The sequence below is a fragment of the Podarcis melisellensis genome, assembly GCF_964234715.1.
Source record: "Podarcis melisellensis genome assembly, chromosome: 14".
Lineage (NCBI taxonomy): Eukaryota > Metazoa > Chordata > Lepidosauria > Squamata > Lacertidae > Podarcis > Podarcis melisellensis.
The window spans coordinates 49608204-49630307 of NC_138546.1; the positions used below are offsets into that span (position 1 = coordinate 49608204).

At 43.2% G+C, this 22104-nt stretch overlaps 1 long non-coding RNA gene across 1 annotated transcript; it reads left to right on the plus strand.

The window, feature by feature from the left end:
- The first annotated feature begins 8354 nt into the window (after positions 1 to 8354).
- LOC309356371 lies at positions 8355 to 14498 on the plus strand. Its single transcript, XR_014162729.1, has 3 exons — positions 8355 to 8419; positions 11316 to 11419; positions 14243 to 14498. It is a non-coding gene; the product is annotated as an uncharacterized lncRNA (long non-coding RNA).
- The last annotated feature ends 7606 nt before the right edge of the window (positions 14499 to 22104 follow it).

Here is a 22104-nt window from a genome sequence, read left to right on the forward strand (position 1 = left end):
GCTCCATGGAAGATTGCTAGGACCACCTGCTAGGTTTTCAATTACTTCTATAAGTGAATTACGCCTCTCTTGCATTGGTAGACTTGCAGCCACCAAGTGGCGAATGCTGTCATTGCCTTTTCAATGCAACCCAAAGATGAAATGTCTGTTAACAGTGATTTCATTCTATTTGGACCAGATGGAGATTCAGCCACCTGTCCTCTGGCAGACTATCTAAAATGTCTCTAGTTGCTGAGCATTCAACTTTTTTTGTAAAAACTTCCAATAAAAGAAAGTCTACACGAGTCATAGGCTGATGATTCAATTATGATGTGATTTAGGGACAGTGGTAGAGGTCGTGTTTTGAGTGCAGAACGTCCCATATTGGATCCACCACGTCTCCAGCTGAGACCATAAAGTAGCAGGTGATGGGATTTATGAGATTGTGGAGAGTCACTGGCAGCCGGGGAGATAAAGGCAGGACTAAAGAGGCAAATAGTGTGGCCTGGGAAAGCATAAGGCAGCATCCTGTTCTACAATCCCAGCTGCCTTCTAGGATGTTTAGAACAAGCCCTCCAAGTGAAAACCAAGGAATGGACATGGGCCACAGGGCCAAAGGGGGCTTGCAGAAGGTGAAAGGTCCAAAGGACTCCAGCAAACGTGATGGCTGGGGATAAAACCTCAAGGTTTCATTCTAAATTTAATAAAAACAATCAAACAACAACAAATTAATGCTATTGTTTGCATTTATTTGTGTATTTGAAGAGGTGAGTCAAAAAAGCCTATACAGATTTTTCTCTTGTGAGAAAAACGATTTAGCTCTTGCGAGGCACGATTTATCAGGGTGCTGAGCCAGGGTTGAAGATTACAGGATGTCTCCCCGCCCCCCTACCCCTCCCAAAAACATGCTTGTCAACAGCTTCCTTATTTTTGCTGCAAGGGGTGTATTCTGCTGAACTCTCAAACGTGAGTACGGAAGAATAATACCTGGCTGATACGTCACCTCCTGGTTTCTATACACGTGTTGCATTTGCAAAGACATCTTTTGGGTTGTTTTTGTTTTTATTATGTATTTTGTGTTTTTATATTGTGATTTTATCTTCTGAACTGCCCTGAGACATGTGGGTGTAGGGCAGTGTACAAATTTAATAAATAATAATAATTTGCATTTGAAAGAAAAGGGAGAGAGGTGGGGTATTGTTCTTTTGTTCTATTTTGTTCTATTATTAGTGTCTAGAGTTTTTGTCAGCATCACGTGGGTAGGTTTGTTGTTTATGTATTTATTTATTTTTATTGATAATGCCAGAGGTTAGACGAGTTTGGCTGGCTGCGTCCAATTGATTGCAATGTGGCTTGTTTGTGTGTGGGGGGGGTGGGGTGGAGCAGAGATTGTTGGGTCAGGGTAGCCATATTGATTCATATGCTGTTGGGGGGATACATCTTTGTCCTGCTGTGCTGTGTATGTGATGAAGGAGAGCCGCCATACCGGGGTTAAGGCGGCCTCCTTTGTTTGTCCCCATGCTAGTTTAAGTTTGTTGGCTAACTTCTCTAGTAGGGCGGTTTCCATACATTTTGGTAACACTGGTCTATGTTCACTCCTGATAGGTTCTTCTAGTATCTAAGTACAATATTTCTAGATGATGCAAGTAAGTGACTTGTGAGTTCCTTGTCATGTGTGTGTTGTTGTCCTGGAACATATCTAATTGGGTTGGTTCTGGAGTTGCTTCTATTACCTGTTTTGTTATTTTGGAAATTTCATGCAGCACTGATATCCAGAAGGATTGAACATGCACTCGAACCAATGGCTTCAAGTTACAAGAAAGGAGGTTCTAATTAAACATTCAGAAAAACTTTCTAACAGTAAGAGTTGTTTGACAGTGGAACAGACTCCCACGAGAGGTGGTGGACTCTTCTTCCTTGGAGGTTTTTAAGCAGAGGTTGGATGGCCATCTGTCATGGATGCTTTAGCTGAGATTCTTGCATTGCAGGGGGTGGACTCGATGACCCTCGGGGTCCCTTCCAACTCTAAGATTCTATTATTTTTTGTGCGAGAAGAGAAATGAATGTAGGGTTCTCCCTCCCCCCGTTTATAGAGTTGGATTGAGCGAATCCAGAATGGAAGGGTTTGAAATAGGTAGGTTAGCTTTGGGAGGGTACTCTTTTTAATCAAGGCTATTTTGTCTTAGAGGGTGAAGCTGGTTGTACTCCTTTTCTTCTGGTCTTTGTTTTAATAATATGACTGGTATTGAACAGGAGTCAACAAGCAGCGAGAAGCACAATGCAAGTGCAGACTTGATGGGGGCCAAAGTTCTGCAGGACTCAGGACAGCTCCAAAGGGGTAAGCGGCACTCCCCCCCCCCCGAGCTCTTGCAGGGCTATAACACTTTTTTTGGGGGAGGGGGGTGCTTCAAATCAGGAAAATAACATGGTGGGTAGGGATAACCCAATCCCCAGCACTGGTGCTATAATCAGATTTGGAACCCCTGTGGCCAATTCAAATGTAAAATTGGGAGATACAATGCTAAATCATTGGGAGCGCCATCACATTTTGAGAATTCTGATCCTCCTAGAGCATGGGTAGGCAAACTAAGGCCCAGGGGCTGGATCCGGCCCAATCGCCTTCTAAATCCGGCCTGCAGATAGTCCGGGAATCAGCGTGTTTTTACATGAGTAGAATGTGTCATTTTATTTAAAATGCATCTCTGGCTTATTTGTGGGGTATAGGAATTCATTCATATATTTTTTTTCAAAATATAGTCCGGCCCACCACAAGGTATGAGGGACAGTGGACCGGCCCCCTGCTGAAAAAGTTTGCTGACCCCTGTCCTAGAGTCAAGTCACCCCCCCCCCAGCTTGCCTTTCAACGGTTTTGAGAATGGATGGGAAGCTGCCACATGGATGTCTTTCAACTGAGGCAAAACGATCATTTTGATGGAGTTCCCTTTTGAAAGTAAAAAATAAAATAAAAATTATTTACCGTTGCCAGATGCTAGAGGTACTTGAGGGAGAAGCTGACAAGTGGATAATTGTCAGCGGAACTAAAACAGACACTGTTTACAGTGGTGCATGATTAATTGTGAGCAAATAAAACAGAAGCTACCTATGCTAGTAAATTCTTTCAAGTTCAACACACACGAGAGAGAGAGAGAGAGAGAGAGAGAGAGAGAGAGAGAGAGAGAGAGAGAGAGAGGAAAAGGGATGAGATGTACTCATAGTAGCTTTCAAGATAAATGCTGCACAAGAAGATCAGGGCAATTAAAGCAGCCTTCCCCAACCTGATACCCTCCAGATATTTTTGACTACCACTCCCATGAACCACAGCTGTGCTGGCTGGAGCTTATGGGGCGTGTAGTCCATTGAAGAAACCAGAGGCCTTTCTCCTGGGCATGGTCGGCCAATTGGTGCCAAAGAAGGATAGAACTTTCTTTATGTATGCTACAACAGCAGCAAGAATACTCATCGCAAAGTATTGGAAGACACAAGATCTACCCACCCGGGAAGAATGGCAGATGAAGCTGATGGACTACATGGAACTGGCGGAAATGACTGGCAGAATTCGAGACCAGGGAGAAGAGTCGGTGGAAGAAGATTGGAAGAAATTTAAAGACTATTTACAGAAACACTGTAAAATTAAGGAATGTTAGAGGGATGCTGGAATGAAGTTATGTGGTTTTAGCAATAATGTTATTAAGGGGTATGTAAAAATGGATTGTTAACAGGTGATAATGTAAAGTTACAATATATTAAGATAAAATATCAAGATAAAAGCAAAAAGGGTAAGGACTTGCTGAAACAACTATTGAACTAGAATACAAAAAAGGGAGGTGTGAGGAGGTCAGGGAAACAAGCAAATGAAAGACAAGACATGGAAAGACTGATTTGTTTTTAATTGTTTTTTATTGTTCTGTATTTTGTATTTTTTTTTCTTCTTTTCATTTTTGTAATCTCTTTGAAACTTTAATAAATATTATTCAAAATATATATATATGGGGTGTGTAGTCCAAAACCTGGAGAGCACCAGGTTGGCAAAGGCTGAATTAAATTATGCAGTGTTGAAGGACGTCCAAGGCTTGCAGGGAGTGAAAGCATGAATCTAGGCAGGATTGGGACCCAAGAGGGACTGAGTGATGGAAGAGACCCACTGGAGAAGCAGCCCACTTGAGGGAAGCTATGGCTCAGTGGCAAAGCCCCTGTTTTGCATGCAAAAAATATCCCAAATTCAATCCCTGGTATTTCCAGTAAGGTAATAGGTGATGTGGAAAAAATTCTGCCAGAGACTTGGAGAGCTCAGAGGAGACAATATTGGTCACAATGACTTGAACAGCTTCAAAAGTTCAGAGACAAAGTTCATAACTGGGTGAGATCCACGCTGATAAGTCCCCCTAGAGGCATGTAGAAGAGAAAGGATGTGGACAGGGAAGCTAGCAGGCTGGGAAGGAAAGGGACAAGGACAGGAAGCCCTTGAAGGCAGGGTGAGAGTGTGGCCATTGCCCAAAGAAAGAGTCATGCCTCATCTGGAAGAGCTGGTAGCCAAGCCATGAAAACAGGTAGTCGATATGTGAAATTGTAAGTCTGAGGAAAAGAGCTGGATTACCCAGTAGGCAGACTAAGCACATGCTTAGGGTACCAAGAAAGGCTGGACCTTCCAGAGGCCGCAGAGGCCCCGGTTTCACAGTAAAGTCGTGCATGGCAGTAGTGGCAGCAGGGTAGTGGTGTCAGTGGGGGATGGCAGTTGTGGGGCACACAGCAGGGGGGTTTGAGCTCCCACAACAAAAAAATGTGATTGCTAGGGCCTTCAAGGCCCCCTGGAGTTGGCGCCACTGGTAATACCCATTCCCTGCTTGTAAGAACTTGATCTTTTAATGTGGCGGCATCTACACTTTGGAGCTCCCTCCTCATGGAGGTCATGCAGGCGCCTTCACTGTGCTCTTTTCAGTGCCTGCTCAAAACATTATTGCTTAAACAAGACTTCTCAGATGTTTAGAAAAGTGGTGCAGATTTTAATTTGCATTTAGTCTGTCATTATTTCAACTTTTCAGAAGTTTAAAATTATTCTTAATTTTTTGTTTTATATTTTTTGTAAACCACCTTGAGGTGTATTCTTTCAATGAAGCAGTGTATAAATTCTGTGAAATAAATAAATGAAATGTAACTGTCTGAAGCTGAGCGACAGACACCTTGTTCAGAGGAAACAGCAGTTTGTGCCTGCAGTTGTAGAGGATGCCGCTTGGGGGCCTGGGGCGCTGCGCCCAGGGGAAGGCCAGCCACCCAAAGGGGCAGGGCAGACCGCGGGGCCTCCAAGGAATCTGCCTGCCTCCTCCCACTCAGCCGCCCTACAGCTTGGGGGGGGGGAGGCAGCAGGTGGGCAGTTTTGGCAACGTGGAGCCTGCGGGCGCCCAAGCTGCCGCGTCACTCCCAGGAGAGAGGTGTGGCGGGGCGAGCTGCAGGCCCCATGGTGAGTGCTGCCCAGCATTTTGTTACCCCCCTCAGTGGTGACACCCGGGGCAAACCGCACCCCCGCACCCCTTTCCTCTGCCCCTGTGTGCCTGTTTTGAGGAGAAAATATGGAAGTACACTAAAAGAGGAAGTTATAAAAATGGAGATGGGAACAAAGGGTTCCGTTCCATTTCTACCAATCTGTCATGCTTTAAATGTGACCAAGAAACAGATCACAGGGCAGGGCAACTGTGCAAATGGGCTGTGCAAAGGCTAGAAGTGGGAAAGAGCAGCAAAGGGTGTGGAGGCAGGAACTGGCTGATGTCTCAAGATGAGATGCGGGAGGAGGCAGCAGACATTCCACGGAGGCTCAGCTAGGTGAGAAGGAGCATTTTTGAAATGCCAAAACCCCCCAATTATCCAGATCCATCTCATTTTTAAGCAGGTTCCCTGGCAGGTGGAAAACAGAAATAAGAGAAGCTAGGCAGATTTTATAGTACTAAAGCTGGATATTAATTTTAGTTGTGCTGGGTAAAAATAAATATATCTAAATATTTTTTCCTGAAGAATCCTTTCCTGTAATAATTGATTATGATGGTGCTAATAAACATTAATAGATTCTGCCCCCCCCCCCAAATCTAACTGGCACCAAGGAAACAAGCAGGGAGCCCAAAAAGCATGTTATCTAAATGTGTGTAAAAGAGAAGAAAATAAAATAAAGTAGATTAAATATAACACAGAGTAAATAAGATGGACACCAGCAATTTAATTTCCTGGAGAAATTGTGTATTTTCAGACATTGGACAAGCCAGTCAAATGAGTTGTTGTGCTACCAGTTGATTTACAGAGCTCAGATGCCCATATACACTGTTTTCTAGCCCTCTCAAGCAACCCTTCATTGACGAGTCGCCTTTGAACAAAGCATGTGGCCAAGCCTAGTAGGGATTTAGTCAATGTTTACAAGGAATGCATAGAGAGAAGAAAGCACATTGAAAAATACACCTTTATACAGTACCTTTATCAAATGGTTCACAGGAGTCTTGGACAGGGCATTGCAACCAAAGATTTGATAATAATACATCTCAAATTTTACTTTTGTCCCTAACATTTAAATCTAAAATGCAATTCTGTCTCGTAGGAAAGCCACACAGTAAATAAAATTCAAGAAGTGTGTGGATGCTCCTCATGAAACAAATGGAATTCCTTTGCTGATAGACAGTGCTCCCAGCCAAACAAAACAAAACGAAAAACTGCTGTCCTACAAAAGATACCTGACATCATTAGTGGCTTAAAATATCAATAGTGGTGCTTTTTTTTTTTAATCTAGAGGATAACCTTGTGTGTCCTTAAAGAATAAAAGAGAAAACTTAAAACCCCAAGGATGAGAGAGAGAGATGAAAGGATATGGAAGCCTTTTATTACAATATTTTGAATGTCTGTTAATATATTTACATAATTTAATGTCTGGTATAGAAAGTGGTAGGGGATCTAAAACTCCTTGTGTAGCAAAGTTCCAGATGCCTCTGGATGTGTCTGTCCACTTTATCTGCATGCAATTCTCTGAGTGTCACCAGGCCTCATGGAGCAAACCCAGCACCATCCCTGCTCAAGGAGGCTGGAGGTAACTCCAGAAAATATTGTTTAAAGAAAATTCTTAAGCCGTGGGAGCAAAAAGTAAAGAAAGCTGTGTTGGTCCATAAGACAAAGACATTCAGAATCCTCAATCAGGCAATACATGTACAAGAACAAGCAAAGCACCACTAAACCACAACCAAGCTTTGGACTTCTCCAGAACTCTTCATCAGCTAGAGAGCCTGACCACTGTAGCCCATGTGCTGGTAAACTTTGAGGCTGGATTACTGCAATGTGCTCAGTTGATTAGAGCATGGTGCAGATAATGCCAAGGTTGGAGATTTGATCCTTGTATATTCCTGCATTGCAGGCAGGTGGACTAGATCAGGGTTTCCAAAACTTGGGTCACCACCTGTTTTTGGACTACAACTCCCATCATCCCTAGCAAGCAGGACCAGTGAACAGGAATGATGGAAACTGTAGTCCATAAACAGTTGGAGACCCAAGTTTGGGAAGCCCATGGCTCAAGGATCCTCAGGGTCCTTTCCAACTCTACAGTTCTATGTGGGGTTGCCCTTGGGCTTGTTTCAGAAGCTCCAGCTGGTGCAGAATGTGGCGGCCAGATTGCTGAACATGTGGTCAGCAGCAACACAATTTTAAAGCATCTGTGCTGGCTGAAGGTTCAAGGTCTTTGAATTATTAACAAAGCCCAGAACAACTTAGGTCCTGAACCTTTATATCAGTCATTGAGATCAAGTGCAGGAGCTGGTGATGCTCATTTGACACTCACAATAAACCAAGCCTTTGGTATCATCATGGTAGAGCATGGTGCAATGCTCTACCCACAGAGATTCAGAAAATGTTGTTTCAACTTTTCAACTTCTGCTGAAAACTTTTCTACTCAGTCAGGCCTATGCAGGCATCTTTCCACAACAGCTTGCTCAGTTGTGATTTTAGCTTTTAAAAACCTGTTTTTAATGGTATGGTTTTATGTCTAATTGTTGTAAACCTCTTTGATATTCATTTTAATGAATAGCAGTATATAAACAATATTAAGCAAAGGAGGAGGAAGGGAGAGAGAAAAAGCTTGCTTGATACTGAAGCAACAAAGTCCATCCTTAGTCAAAGTCTTAAGATAAAATGTGGAAGAAGATACTGGCGGCTGCAACAAAGTGCTGCTGTTTAGTGTTCCAGCCATTCCCTCTTTCAGAATATTCCATTTCACCCTCCCCTGAAAAAGCCAGTCAGTATTTCATGTATAAAGTCACTGTTAAGGGGATGAGGCTCAAGACTAAATGCTGTGTGAGCTTCAGTTATCTCATCTGAAGAGACAAAGGGCATTGATGATGATGACGATGTCAGTGACCATAACATTTTCCCAAAGCACAAGAAACTAGTCCAGTGTGAGGTTCCATATGCCCCTGAGTAGCAGGTGATGTATCTCAAATCCCTGCCTGTTTTCAAATACAGGAGCACCTGTACTTCCTTCACCACATCTGTCGACTTCTCTTACATCTCCATTTTCTTCCTCTGTCAGCAGTTGGCAACCAGATGAGTGGGAGATGAATTGCATTCACCTCCCTCCCTCGTTGTTTTATGATGCCAGTTAGATGGAATAGCTCCAGCAGCCACACTCGATAAGCTAAAGGCCTCTAACGTCTGCAGTTCATTGAACCCATATGGATAAGAACAGCTGGAAAGATAGGTTTCCTACCTGAGGCCAATGTTTGTGTTGCCAACCGCGACTCCAGTGAGCTGACCCTTGTATAATTCATTGCAGTTGAGGAAATGTTGCTCACTCTGTTCTGTTTTGTGATGGATGGCATTACTTAAAACTGATCGTCTTTTAAAGCAGTGGTGACTTTTCACGGCTGACGGATGTGAACAGGCGGGTTAGACAATAAATATTGCCATGTTCCAAAGAAAGAGCTGCCATTTCCCACTGGATTGTTGAGTTGTGGCGGACACAGGGCTGGAACAGATGACAAAGGCTTTGATTTTAAATGAGTCACACCTCTGTGTGGATTTTGACTTGCCACATCATGGTCTTCTTCATCACTCCTGATTATTTGTTTTATTTACATCCCACCCTCCCTCCACAATGGAACTGACAATGGCACACTGTGCCCACCCCCTGCTTCTCAGAGGGTCTTCCATCCAGGTACCAACCTGACTCAGATCTATTTGAGCTGGACTAGGGGAGGCGAACCTGTGGCCCTCCAGGTGTTGCTGGACCACTACTCCAATCACCCCAGCCACTGGCCATATGACCATCCCAAGCCCACCATCTAATGGGATCTGGAGCCCATAGATTCCCCATTCCTAATGCAGACCTTGCCCTTGGATAACCCCTGAAAATATGGGTTGTTATGAAACTAGAAGTGACATGGGGACTGGAGCATCTTCTCTGATGTCAAGGCAGGCAAAACGAAAGTCTTAGTCACCCATTTTATAGCTAAACTATGGAATATACTATCACAGTATATTGTGATTGATACCATATTGGGCAGTTTTAAAATGGGGGTTGACCAACTCATGTAGACTAAGGCTATCAGTGGGTCGTGGCAGACCTGATGACTGTGCGCTATCTCTAGTATCATAGGTAGTATGTATCAGGGCTCATCCACACTTCTGTTTCGTCTGTGACTTCCAGGCATGGGCCCAAGAGGTTCTTCTTTAGTCCCATTGATTTCCCTGGGAAAACCAGCTGTTTACTCTTGATTCGGGGGAAAACAAGTGTTTTTCTCAGGTTGTTGTTTGTGGATTTCCCTGTAGAAAATGCTGGGACAAATTAAAAACCTCTTGGACCCATGCCTAAAAGTCATAGACTAAATGGGAGAAATTGTGGGACAATGGGAAATGTGGACGATCAGTTTTGGGGGAAGAGGTGGGGAGAGGAGCAGTAATGCCTTGGTTGTGGGCTTTGTGTAGGCATCTGCTTGGTCACTGTGGGAACAGGATGCTGGACTGGAAGGACCTTTGGTCTGATCCAGAAGCCAGCTCTTCTTACGCTCCCATGGCCTATAGCATCTCCCATGAGTGACTTAGGGCTTATGGCAAGTCTGGCCATTGGTCCATCTGCTTTAGGGTTGCACCTGGATGCCAGTTGCTGGAGATCATGAATTGGAAGAGCACCGTTGTACTCAGGTCCTGCTTGCAAGCTTCTGATAGGCATCTGGTTGATTACTATGAGAGCAGGATGCTGGAGAAGAAGGGCCTTTGTCCTGATCCAGCTGTGCTCTTCTGATGTTCTCTGGTTCTACAGAGGAAGGCAACAAGTCTAGGGCCTTTATTCAAGGGGGGGGGGAGAACCGAACAGAGCTAGACTGAAGAGAAAGAACATACAGAAGCTGATGGATTGGTTGACTACTATAATTTCTATTCCGCTGAGCTATGCCTCTACTTCATTGCTTGGACAACAGGAGGCATGTGGCCTGGTGACAAGGTCTGTTGAATACATGTAGGTGAAGTCAGCACCAGTGGACACAATCCCAACCCCTTCTACACATCAGGCTGCTTAAAGCAAAGCCTCCTTTTGCTCAGCCAATGGCAGGGACTTCCCTATATGCTAATGCACCCAATCTGGCAGTCTCCTGGGTGAATATTTAGGGTTTTTGCACTGACTAAGCTCCATAAAGCAGCAGAAAGCCAGCAATAATCCAAGGAAATGAGGGATACGGGGTAGGCATTGATTTTGTGTCACGATAAGGTAGGTAGAAAGATCTCAGTGCCGAATAATGTTCCCAGGGCACTTTCCCTCCACGACCAGCTGAAGCGGAAGAGCACGATATATTTAATGATCTGTACAACATGGCCTCCTCAGGGTCAATCATACATACTTAACCTTTAGGCTTTCCACATTGTCTTGCTTGTCCAGCTGGTTTATGGAGTGCATGTTGACTTGATTGGGGATTTAAGGCAGTGATGGTGATCTCTGAGACATTTTCTGTTGCCGTTGAGCAGAAATTTTGGAGAAATCCAATGTAGGCTTCTCCAAAACCACTTGCAGTAACAATTATTAAAATTGAATTGACACTATTCACAGCTTTTTTTGGAAAACATTTTTTTGTGGGGGGGGGGAGTTGAAAAAAGATCCTTCCTTCCTTCCTTCCTTCCTTCCTTCCTTCCTTCCTTCCTTCCTTCCTTCCTTCCTTCCTTCCTTCCTTCCTTCCTTCCTTCCTTCCTTCCTTCCTTCCTTCCTTCCTTCCTTTTCAATCACTCCCAGTTGATCTCACTTAGCATTCATGACAGCATATTGTAGCTAAATGTAATATTCTGCCTAGCATTGTGACATCATTCTAATTGCAGCATAACCTCTGTTTGGGCAGAATCACAGGAAGAGGGATGTAGAAGCACCAGCACCAGAGAGCAGCATCACTGGAGAACCAGCTGTCTGAGGTGGGCAGGAATCATTCCACACCATCTTCTAAGAGTGAGTATTCACACAACCTAAGTGCTTATCTGGGGGTGGGGAATTGCTCTCACCAAAATTGCTAGTTTCTACCCAACAATCAAAACTGGAAAATATTCAGTATAGCTCTAATGTTTTTTACTTTTTAAAGAACTGGCCTAGTTTGAGAAATTTGTGGGGAGGGGGGTGTTAATGGAATAAGAAAAAAGTTGTTCATTTTTAATCTCTTTGGTTAAGTTAGAATCTTATTGTGAATGTGAATAATACTTTTATGAGTTCACCCAAAATAGTGGAAGCCTTCACAGAAGTGGCTTGCTGCATTCTTCCCCCCTCCCCAAATAGAGAACTTCACATTCATCTCTTCTGAATTTCACTTAATTGGGTTCAGGGCAGTATCCCACTCTATCAAGGTCGTTTTAGATTTTGTTCCTGTCTTCTGAAGTGCTAATTCTCCCTCCTAGTTTTGCGTCATTGGCATATTCCCCCTGACTCTTCAGAATGTTGACGAGTACCAGGCAAACTACTCACCTATCCCAGATGGCACAAACCCAAGACCCATCTAGTTCAGCATCCTGTGACGTACAGTGAACAGCCATATGCCTCCCTGAAGCCCACAAATAGAGCCTGAAAGCAACAGCTCTCCTTTGTTCCGCAGCAACTGGTATTTTGTGGTAGACTGCCTCTGAAGAAGGAGATATCATACAGTCCAGCCAAGAAGCTGCTGAGAAGCCAAGTCAGAAGTAATGTGGTTTGTGACTTCTCCAAAGCTGGTTGCTGTAGTACCACCCTCTGGCCACTATCTATGGTTAGGTGGCCCACGAAGTAATAAATTTGGATATGGGTTCTAAAACCCAAGATTTTGACCCCCAAGAGTTTGGGTGGCATCCCTACAAATCATCTGGTTCTAGCTTTCAAGTGCAGGCAGAAGGAGTAATTGGGAAGGTTTTAAGAAACATGAGGAAAGGGTTCTCTCTGCTTGGAGTTGATTCTTTTAAAGTCTATCTCAGCCAGCTGCCTCCAGTAAATTGATTGCCTCCATAATTAAAAGTATAAATGTCCCCAACAAAATACATCCTATTATAAGAATTTTCTTTCCCTCTCTTTTTTTAGGGGAAAAAAATAATTTATTCACATTCGATATGGTCTGTAAATGCCACCATTAGATGCTTTCCTCCAGCCTTTGATTAGCTATGGATTAATAAAACTTTTATACCTTCTTTGTCAGCCTCATTTTGAACTCCTGTTTTTGCATATGGCTTCTATTAAATAAATGAATTAGTGTCTAGAAATGTGTCATGCATATTACCTAGCAGCAGGCAGCGTAATACACTGGTCAGCTCCCTGGGAGCACGATAAATCTGAACAGGCTCACTAACCTGAACACGCGGACCCATTAAGAGCTCCATGATTTACTGGAGCAGCATTTGTGCTTAACAATGGAATTTTAGCTAATTCAAAACAATGTAAATCATCTCCAATTACAGTATTTGAATATTCACGGGAGCTACACAAGGACTATGGAGCATTGTGCAAGGGGGAGAGGGAGGGGGAGGGAGGAGAGGGGGAAATAGTGGAAAGGTTGCCTGGAGTTTAGCATTCAGGTAGGCAGAGGTAGCCCTGGCTTTAAAAGTTAGAATACTGGCTTTCAAGCCATCAGGGAACACTTTCCACATCAGTCTGTCTGCCATGCAACCCTGTTATATTACAAAAGGTTCTGGAGCACATCCTTCCACTGGGGTGGGAATCCCCTTGCAGCCTAAGGGACAGACAGCCCTTGGAGCAATCATCTGGAGATTGCATGGCAGTGCTGGGTGCGGTCAGAACTAAAAGTGTTCTTGCCCAGGTTGTTGTTGTTGTTAAATAATGACATGCTTTATTAATCCATAGCTAATCAAAGGCTGGCAGAAGTCTAATAATGACATTTTTGTGAGTTTTGTAAGAGTATCTTACTAATAGGATGTATTCAGTTTGGAATATTTAGTGAGCAAAGGGGATATATAATAAAGGTACATTGGTACATTGGCTTATGAACTTAATCAGTTCCGGAAGTCCGTTCTTAAATTGAGGTGCGCTTTCCCTAATGAGGCCTCTCTCTGCCGGTGCTCTTTCACTGTTCGGATTCCGTTCTTAGACCGAGGTAAAGATTGCAAACCGGGACACTATCGGTTTTGCGGAGTTTGTAAACTGAATAGTTCATAAACAGGTCTGTTCTTAAACCGAGGTACCGTTGTACATAAAATTAAACATGGTTTGGAGAAAGCAGACAGAGAGGTGATTTTTATTTCTTCTCACATAACACTGGGATCTGGTGGGGTCATCACATGAAGTCGAAGAAATTCAGTTCAGACAAAAGGCAGTGCATCTTCAGTGCTTCATTATTAGAAATATGGAATTCACTACCAAAAAAGGTAGTGATGGTCACCCACTGGGATGGCTTTAAAGCAGGATTAGACAAATTCACAGAGAAAAAGGCTGTCAATGGCAACTAGCTGTACATTACCTCCATTGTCAGAGGCAGAACACCTCAGAATGTTGGCTTCTGGGATTCCCAATTGGGAAGAGCCCTGTTGCCCTCATGTCTCGCTTGTGGGCTTCCCATACATCAGGGTTGGGGAATCTGTGGTGCTCCAGATGTTGCTGGACCAAGATCAATGGCCATGCTAGCTGGGGATGCCACTACCAGAGGCATCCGTTGGTCACACAGTGAGAACAAGATGCTGGGCATTTGTAGGGCTCTTCATAAGTTCTTCTACTAACACCTCTCTCTCTCTCTCTCTCTCTCTCTCTCTCTCTCTCTCTCTCTCTCTCTCTCTCTCTCTCTCTGTGTGTGTGTGTGTCTTCTAGGCAGTAACATCAGGCCAGTAAAACATTCCTGTGACAGCTTTCAAGCAAGCATGTTTTTGCCTCAGTTCAGTCACAGCATGAAGTGGAGGCAAACACCACCGCAGTTTAATGCATATTTACAAGGAAACCCCCTCTCCTGTGCTGGGTAATGAGTGCCCAATGGGTAGTTTGCAACCCTGTTAAGAGCACCATTGGCAAAAGAAGAAAAAAGGAGGGGGAATCAAATAACTCGAACATGATAAAAAAATGTAATCTATTCTGTTGGGTCCTGTTTTTCCCCCTTTCCTTTTCCTAGGGCTCATTGCTTAGACTGCCTCCTCTCCAGAAAATGATATTCATATGATAGCCCTCAAGGGAGTGGGGGAGGACTATTGAAAAGGTGGGATTGCTTTGAACATGCCGATCTGGTCTAAAAGACAAGATGCAATCCTGGGAAAAAAATCTGTTTGGTGCATATTACTCTCTAATATTAGGGCAGAAATAGAAGGCTCTTTACAGAACAACAGACTTAATATTATCACCTCAGTTTGATCATTAGGTCACTGTGAATTGGAAGCATTCAAACAACCCAGATACAACTGGGTGACAACATCGTCACTTCTTCCTAGTAGAAATTAAAAATGCACCAAATGTTGGCTGTGTCTTGTCAATTTAAATAATAATAATAGCAGTGTGTTGTTGCTAGACTCCAATGTGTTCATTTCTGTCCTTTACAAGGCCCCATCAGATTCTAAGTCAGCGTGATAAAATGCAGACAATAAAAGGGCAATTCTGAGCTCAATAGGGCTTCCTCCCTAGTAACTGTGTTTTAGGATTGCAACCATATATGCCCACTTGGGTACTTCAGTCTGTGGAACTGGCACTGCTACGGCCACCACATAATAGCCTTCTTCATTTGCAAGAAATCAATGCAACTCTGCACTCGGTTCCTGCACTCTGGAACTCCCTGCCCCTTGACACCAGACAGCCACCATCACTGCATTCTTTTTGGCACCTGCTAAAAGCATTTTTATGTAGACATGCCTACTCATATATGTAAACAGTTGACATACATTTTAATCTGTTCTTGGTTTATAACTGATTTTATTTTATTTTAAAATTGTTTTTAACTGTTTTTATGAATAATTCTATTGTTTTCTTCTTTTGTAAATTGCCTTCAGGGTTGTTGTTGTTTTTACAATAAAGTGGTGGATTAATTTTATGAAATAAATAAATAAATAAATGAAAATACATGGTTTGGTGGAATGGGGACTTCTTTTTTCCACATCATCAGTACTTGAAATTCTTCAGAGAGAAGTGGTGTGGAATGGTAGTGCTAAGAGCAAGTGAGGGGGCTCTGATCCTGCCCACCACAAACATGGCCCTTGTGGTGTGAGAAAGGTTGCCCACTCCTGATGTAGACACTATTGAGCTACAGGGACTGTTGCTGTGGCTTGTTGTGACTCGTCCCTGAGGGGAGGCCTCCTGTGGCTCAGTGGATGGCACAGCCTGTGCCCACAGTGTTGGACTACTAAAGGTTAATGGTCCCCTGGGGGCGACTCTGGGGTTGCGGTGCTCATCTCGCTTTATTGGCTGAGGGAGCCAGCTTACAGCTTCCGGGTCATGTGCCCAGCATGACTAAGCCGCTTCTGGGGAAACCAGAGCAGCGCACAGAAACACCATTTATCTTCCCGCCGGAGCAGTACCTATTTATTATCTACTTGCACTTTGACGTGCTTTCAAACTGCTAGATTGGCAGGAGCAGGGACCAAGCAATGGGAGCTCACCCCATCACAGGGATTCGAACCGCCAACCTTCTGATCGGCAATCCCTAGGCTCTGTGGTTTAGACCACAGCTGGGGGACCCAGGCCCAAATGGCCACTTGGCCATGAAGCTCACTGGGTGACCTTGGGCCAGTTTCTGCCTCTTACCCTAACCTACCTTGCAGGGTTGTTGTGGAGATGAAATGAGGAAGGGAGGAACCATGTACACCACTCCTTGGGGGGAAAGGCAGGGTACAGATGCAATACACAATATATCAACTCCTGCCTCAAAACCTGGAGAGCCGATGCCCATTCATGTTGGCAGTGTAGATCTAGATGGGCCAAGGCTCTGACTTGGGCACAAGGCATCTTCCTATGCCTTCTGCTGGAAGGAAAGATCCTGGATCCTGGACTGTCTTACCCACTAAGCTCCTTTGGTTTTAGTGAGACAGATCTAAATATTTATTTCATAAAACTTATACACTGATCAATTGTAAAAAAACAAAAAAACAACAACCTCAGAAATTCACAAAGAGAATAAAACAGTAAAACGTTCAGAAATCAGCAAAACAACTATGTATGTATGCATGCATGTATGTATGTATGTATATCTTAAATTTGGTTAGTCACTTTATCTTGTCCAAGGCAACCCAAAGTGACCTACAACCAACAAACCAACCAGCCAGCTCTTTAAAATATCCAAATGATAAAATCAACAAGAAATAATAATCAAAGGTCTCCTCACGATTTCACCTGCAAAGGAAATATATAGTTGCAAGAAAAATACACATTTATTCCAAGCTTTAATGATACATCTCTGTTTGGGTTTTGTAGATATCCAAATATATGTATTTGGATGCTGCTCCAGAGTGAATGACTTTCATAACATTGAACCCAACCTCCTGCAGAGGGGGAGGCAGTCAGTTCACACCTGAAGGTGAATCTGCCAAATTTGCACTTCCTGAAAGATGCCACGAGCCGTTGAAATTTACACTTCTCCAAATTCTGCAATACCATTCTTCAACCCAGAGCTTTGCAAAAAGGTTTATATCATCTACACCCATTTTAGATTACTGTAGCACACCGTAACCTCTTGGGCTTGCCGATCGGAAGGTTGGTGGTTCGAATCCCCATGACGGAGTGAGCTCCTGTTGCTCTGTCCCAGCTCCTGCCAACCTAGCAGTTCGAAAGCTCACCAGTACAAGTAGATAAATAGGTACTGCTCTGGCGGGAAGGTAAATGGCATTTCTGTGTGCTCTGGTTTCTGTCACAGTGTTCCATTGCACCAGAAGCAGTTTAGTCCTGCTGACCACATGACCCAGAAAAGCTGTCTGTGGACAAACGCCGGCTCCCTTGGCCTGAAAAGTGAGATGAGTGCCACAACCCCATAGTCACCTTTGGCTGGACTTAACCGTCATGGGGTCCTTTAGCACACTCTGTATGGGGTTGCCTTTGAAAAGTGCTTGGAAACTTCAATGGGTCCAAAGAGCTGTAGCCAGACTTTTGAGCAGGGCTGGCACAGGGAGCATACAACTCCCTTGTTGCAACAGCTTCACTGGCTACCTGTCTGTTTCCAAGCACAATTCAAAGTGCTGGTTATGATCATTAAAGCCCTATAGGGCTTATTCCCAGGCTACCTAAAGGACTGTATTCTCCCATAAGAACCTGCCTGGGTTCTGAGAACTTGGGGGGTGGGGCTTCTCTCGGCCCACCACCCTCACAGGCACACGGTAGGGATGTGGGAGAGGGCCTTCTCGGCGACTTCTCCCAGACTTTGGAACTCCTTTCCTAGAGAAGGTAGACTGGCTCCCTTCTTGTTCTCCTTCGGCCATCAAGTGAAGACTGTTTTCATTCTATTATACTTTAATTACTTTTTAACTATTACCAGTATTTTTCATAGGCTTTTAGCATTTTATGTGTGTTGTTTTAATTTGTGTAAGCCCCCTTAAGTCCCAGTCTGCAGACAAGTTGGGAGGAGGAGGCGGAAGTGCAGGAAAAGCAAATAATAATAATAGGAAAAATTCACACTAAAATGCTGATAATTTTTCATGGAGAAGTGAAAAAAATAATTGCAGACTGCTGTGGAAATGTGGAGAATGGAGCTTAAGATTGGAAAAATGAGATAAACAAAAATGGGTGGATTTGCCTATTCCCACCCCTAGTCAGTACCCAGTCTGTTATGGAACCCAGTATCCTCTGAGCAAGTCAGTTTGTCTGGGATAATGTACCTCTGACCCTGGCTCCCCACAAATTCAGAAGCTAGCCATCCCAAGGCTAGAGAATTTATTTACCAGCTTTGTCCAATGCAAGCAGTTGTTTTCAGTAACCATGCATGGCTTACAATGGAGTTAACAGCAATTTAATGCTACTCTTTAATTAAGCCTCATTTAAACACCTTTAAGCATTGCTTTTTAAAAAAGCGTTTGCAGAGTTAATTGTTTTGCAGAGCAAAAGGAAGACTTGTGCTTGTTTGCATGGGAGAATTGTTTTATCGGGCCTAGAAAACGCTCCGAGAGGTATCCAGTCTGTTTTGTCAGTGTCGTTACAGAATATTCAACAAACTCCAGCAAAACATGAATCTGTGTCTTGGAGACTTAAAACTGCTGGATACCACGACAAAATTGTGTGTGTTGGTTTTATTATTAACTCTAGCTTTGAATTAGAATTCCCTATATTACAGCTTGGAGCTAAAGTCTGTTTACAAAACAGTATTTACACTTGACTAATTTTGCAGATCAAAGTAATTAAATCAATTAAACTGGTGATTAACCAAATGAAGGCTGATTGCAAAAATTAGTGGGTTTATTTTGGAGGACTGGAAGTAAGCTAATTACTGCAGCGATTACTTGAACCTGGAGTACTCTAAATGTGGTATAAATTGAAACCTCATCGTGAATCAGACTGGGAATTCATTGCAGTTTAAAGCACGGCTAATACTATTCAGGCTGCAGCTCCTCTGGGACAGTTTTGCTCTGTATTTTGTATACTGATAAACAATCACTTAGGCTGTGTCCTGCATGAACAGTGGTGTCATGTATTGCATGAAGAACACGTCTGAATCGTAGTCAGCAAATCTTGTCAACTGTCAACTGCTCTGTTCAAAAAAAATTGTCCCATGGCAAATGTAGTCCAGTTGACAAGATGCCAATCATGTTGAACCTTTAATCTTTTCCTTTAAAAAAAGTAATGATTTTATTGCTTTTTTGAAATGAACCACCACAAATCTCACCCTCACTCACCCAGAAATGATTACAAATGCAAAGGTAATCTAATAAAGTCCATTGTGCATTATCTAAATCGGCACCGTCAGGTTTTATTACATATAAACAATTTTGTATTCCTCAGGTTTAGACTAACTTTGTTTATCTGCGTCACAGGTGCTAAATGTTCAGGAGATTTTCCCTTAAGAAAAAGCAAATAAACATTTTTCTATTTTAAAAAAGCCTTTATATTATTGTTACAACAATAAATAGCATCAAACTGATATAAAACACATGGCTCCCAATCCAATATTTAAAAATAAAATAAAATAAAAATATTTCAGTATCTCCTCATACTAAATATAGAATAGAAATTTGATAAACAACAACAAAAAATATGGTCGTCTTTTCATCTGGTGTGTGCCTGCCCCAGAAGAAAACCAGATAAGAGTTGGATAGAATGTTTTCCCCTCTCTTTTATAATTCTGGAACCCAGAGTCACCCATTTAAATGGACATGCAGAAGACTTGGGACCTAATCCAGCAACCTGTTTCGGACAAAGCCTGAAACCATGACAAGGTAGAGAGGCGGTTTCCGATACTGAGTGAACTGCAACTCCCAGGCCTCCCTCTCTCCAAACAGGCACATGGCATGTTCCTCTGAGAGTTAGGCTGTGTTGGGTCCTGATCTCACAGGCCTCATTGGGACTGCACCATTAGCAGGGTCAACCTAAGCTTCCATGTCGCTCTGGGGCCTCAGTGTTTCCAAAAAGTTCAACACACGACCTTGTTCTTTTCCAAGACACAAAAATCGAGCTCACCGAGGAAACCCCCGGGGAGGGAAAGGAGAGGGGATGGGACTTTCATTTTGACAGACAGGTCTAGCTTTTAATCACACTGCATTATTTTCTGAGCCTGTTCCAATCGCTGTGATTTGGGGGAGGGATCTTGTAGTTTTGGTTGCCTTTGTTGCCATGTCGTCCCAGGGCAGGTTACAGTAATAAAGCACAATTTTAAAAATAACATAATATTACAGAACTAAGGCGAGTTCAAAAGTATAAATCTCAAATATTGAAAGCCATGGTAAAGAGGTGTGTCTTCAGTCCCTGTTTCTGTCATTGAAGAAAACAAAGAGTTTTCCCATTCTCTTCAGAGCTTTAACTGTGACTTAACTGCCTGATACTTTATCAATTGTTCTTTTCCTAGCAAATAACTAAAAATTGTAAGTCTTTCATTATCTTCACAGAGAGGGTACTGCCAAAAAGGGAGAGGCAGTAGACAAAAAATGTGATTTTTCCAGTTTATTAATAAAAAGGTAAATCACCTAGCACAATAGCACCTGGAGCCATTTGTCTGAATTTTGGCAGATTTCTGACCCTCATTTCCCCAGTTTTCAAACTGCTGGCCCACAAAGAAATCAGAGTAGGGAATTCCCCTTCCCCAAATGGCAAAGCCTGCTCTTGCAGGGAAACAGCTGCACTTTCTGGATTTTAGCAGGCTTCATCCCCTCAGAAGAGGTAACCAGGCCTGAATTCTGGCAGAAAATAAAAAGTTAGAGACTTAAAAAAATGAAAATGTTCCTACATTTGGATGCACCTGCCTGAAAATTGGCAGGTTAAAGCCTCTGAAGGGGCTCCCTTGCCTGCAAATTTCATAAATTTGTGTGAAGGCTGGGAATGATTTTTGATTCCCCTTCATAGTCAACAGGGGCAAACAGAACTTCCAGCTTTTCAGATCAGACTTGAAGAATGGATTGAATTGGAATGGCGCGGAGGAGGTCTGAAACAGATCAAGTTGCTTCTAAATGCTACAGATACGGATTCAAATCAAGACTTGGTTGTTGTGCACAGCTGTGATCCACACACCCACGCCTACACAACACCAGCGGCTGGAGTCCACAACAATTAAGCACTGGATCTCTTTTAAAGCCTAAATTTTGTGGTGGGGGATAAAGTTCATGAAGAGCACAGTGCAAAGGAAATGAAGGGTTAGAGCATGGGTAGGGAAACGAAGGCCCAGGGGCCGGATCTTGCCCAATTGCCTTCTCAATCTGGCCCGCATGTTTTTACATGAGTAGAATGTGTCCTTTTATTTAAAATGCATCTCTGGGTTATTTGTGGGGCATAGGAATTCGTTCATTCTCTCCCCCCCCCAATATAGCCCAGCCCCCCACAAGGTCTGAGGGACACTGGACCGGCCCCCTGCTGAAAAAGTTTGCTGAGCCCTGAGTTAGAGGCTAAACCAAACTTTGCCCACCAGGTGTGTGGGATGGCTTGAAACCCAGCACCTTGAGGTCACCTGCCGGAGACTGCAAGGATATACAGGGCTTGGTGTACACTGAGTGTGATGGGGGGCCCCTCTTCTTTGAGGTCACAAGTTGTGGAGACTTGCAGAAAGGTAGTCCCATCCCTCACCAACTTCCCCCTTTCTCAACGCCCCTATAAAAGTCAGAATACCAAATGCTTCAAACAAAACAAAGAACAATCCAGGAAAATGTCTGCACATCAAAAATTAGTGTCACAACAGCCTGGTTTGGGCCATTTATTTTAATGCTTTCTTTTTCTAAAGGAACACCCAGTGCTTCCCCCTGCCGCCCCCAAAACATTTCCTGATTGCTATTGTTATATTGCAAGGCTCATTGCTAAAACATTGGATATCTATTTTGTCAAAGCAAGCATGAAATATCCAAGGAATGTTCCCAGACCAGTGTTGGTTATACATACAAAAAAGTAGTTCATTGTAAACTGAATTACTCTCATGGACTTCGCAGGAGCTAAGCTTATTTAAAACAAGCTATACCTATTTTGCTGGGCTACAGATTGGACTGAAAATTAGTAAAAGGCAAGGTATGTGCAAACAATAAATCCATTAAGGTAAAATTGTATTTCTTTTTCCTGGAGGGGAAATTGCAAAATTATTC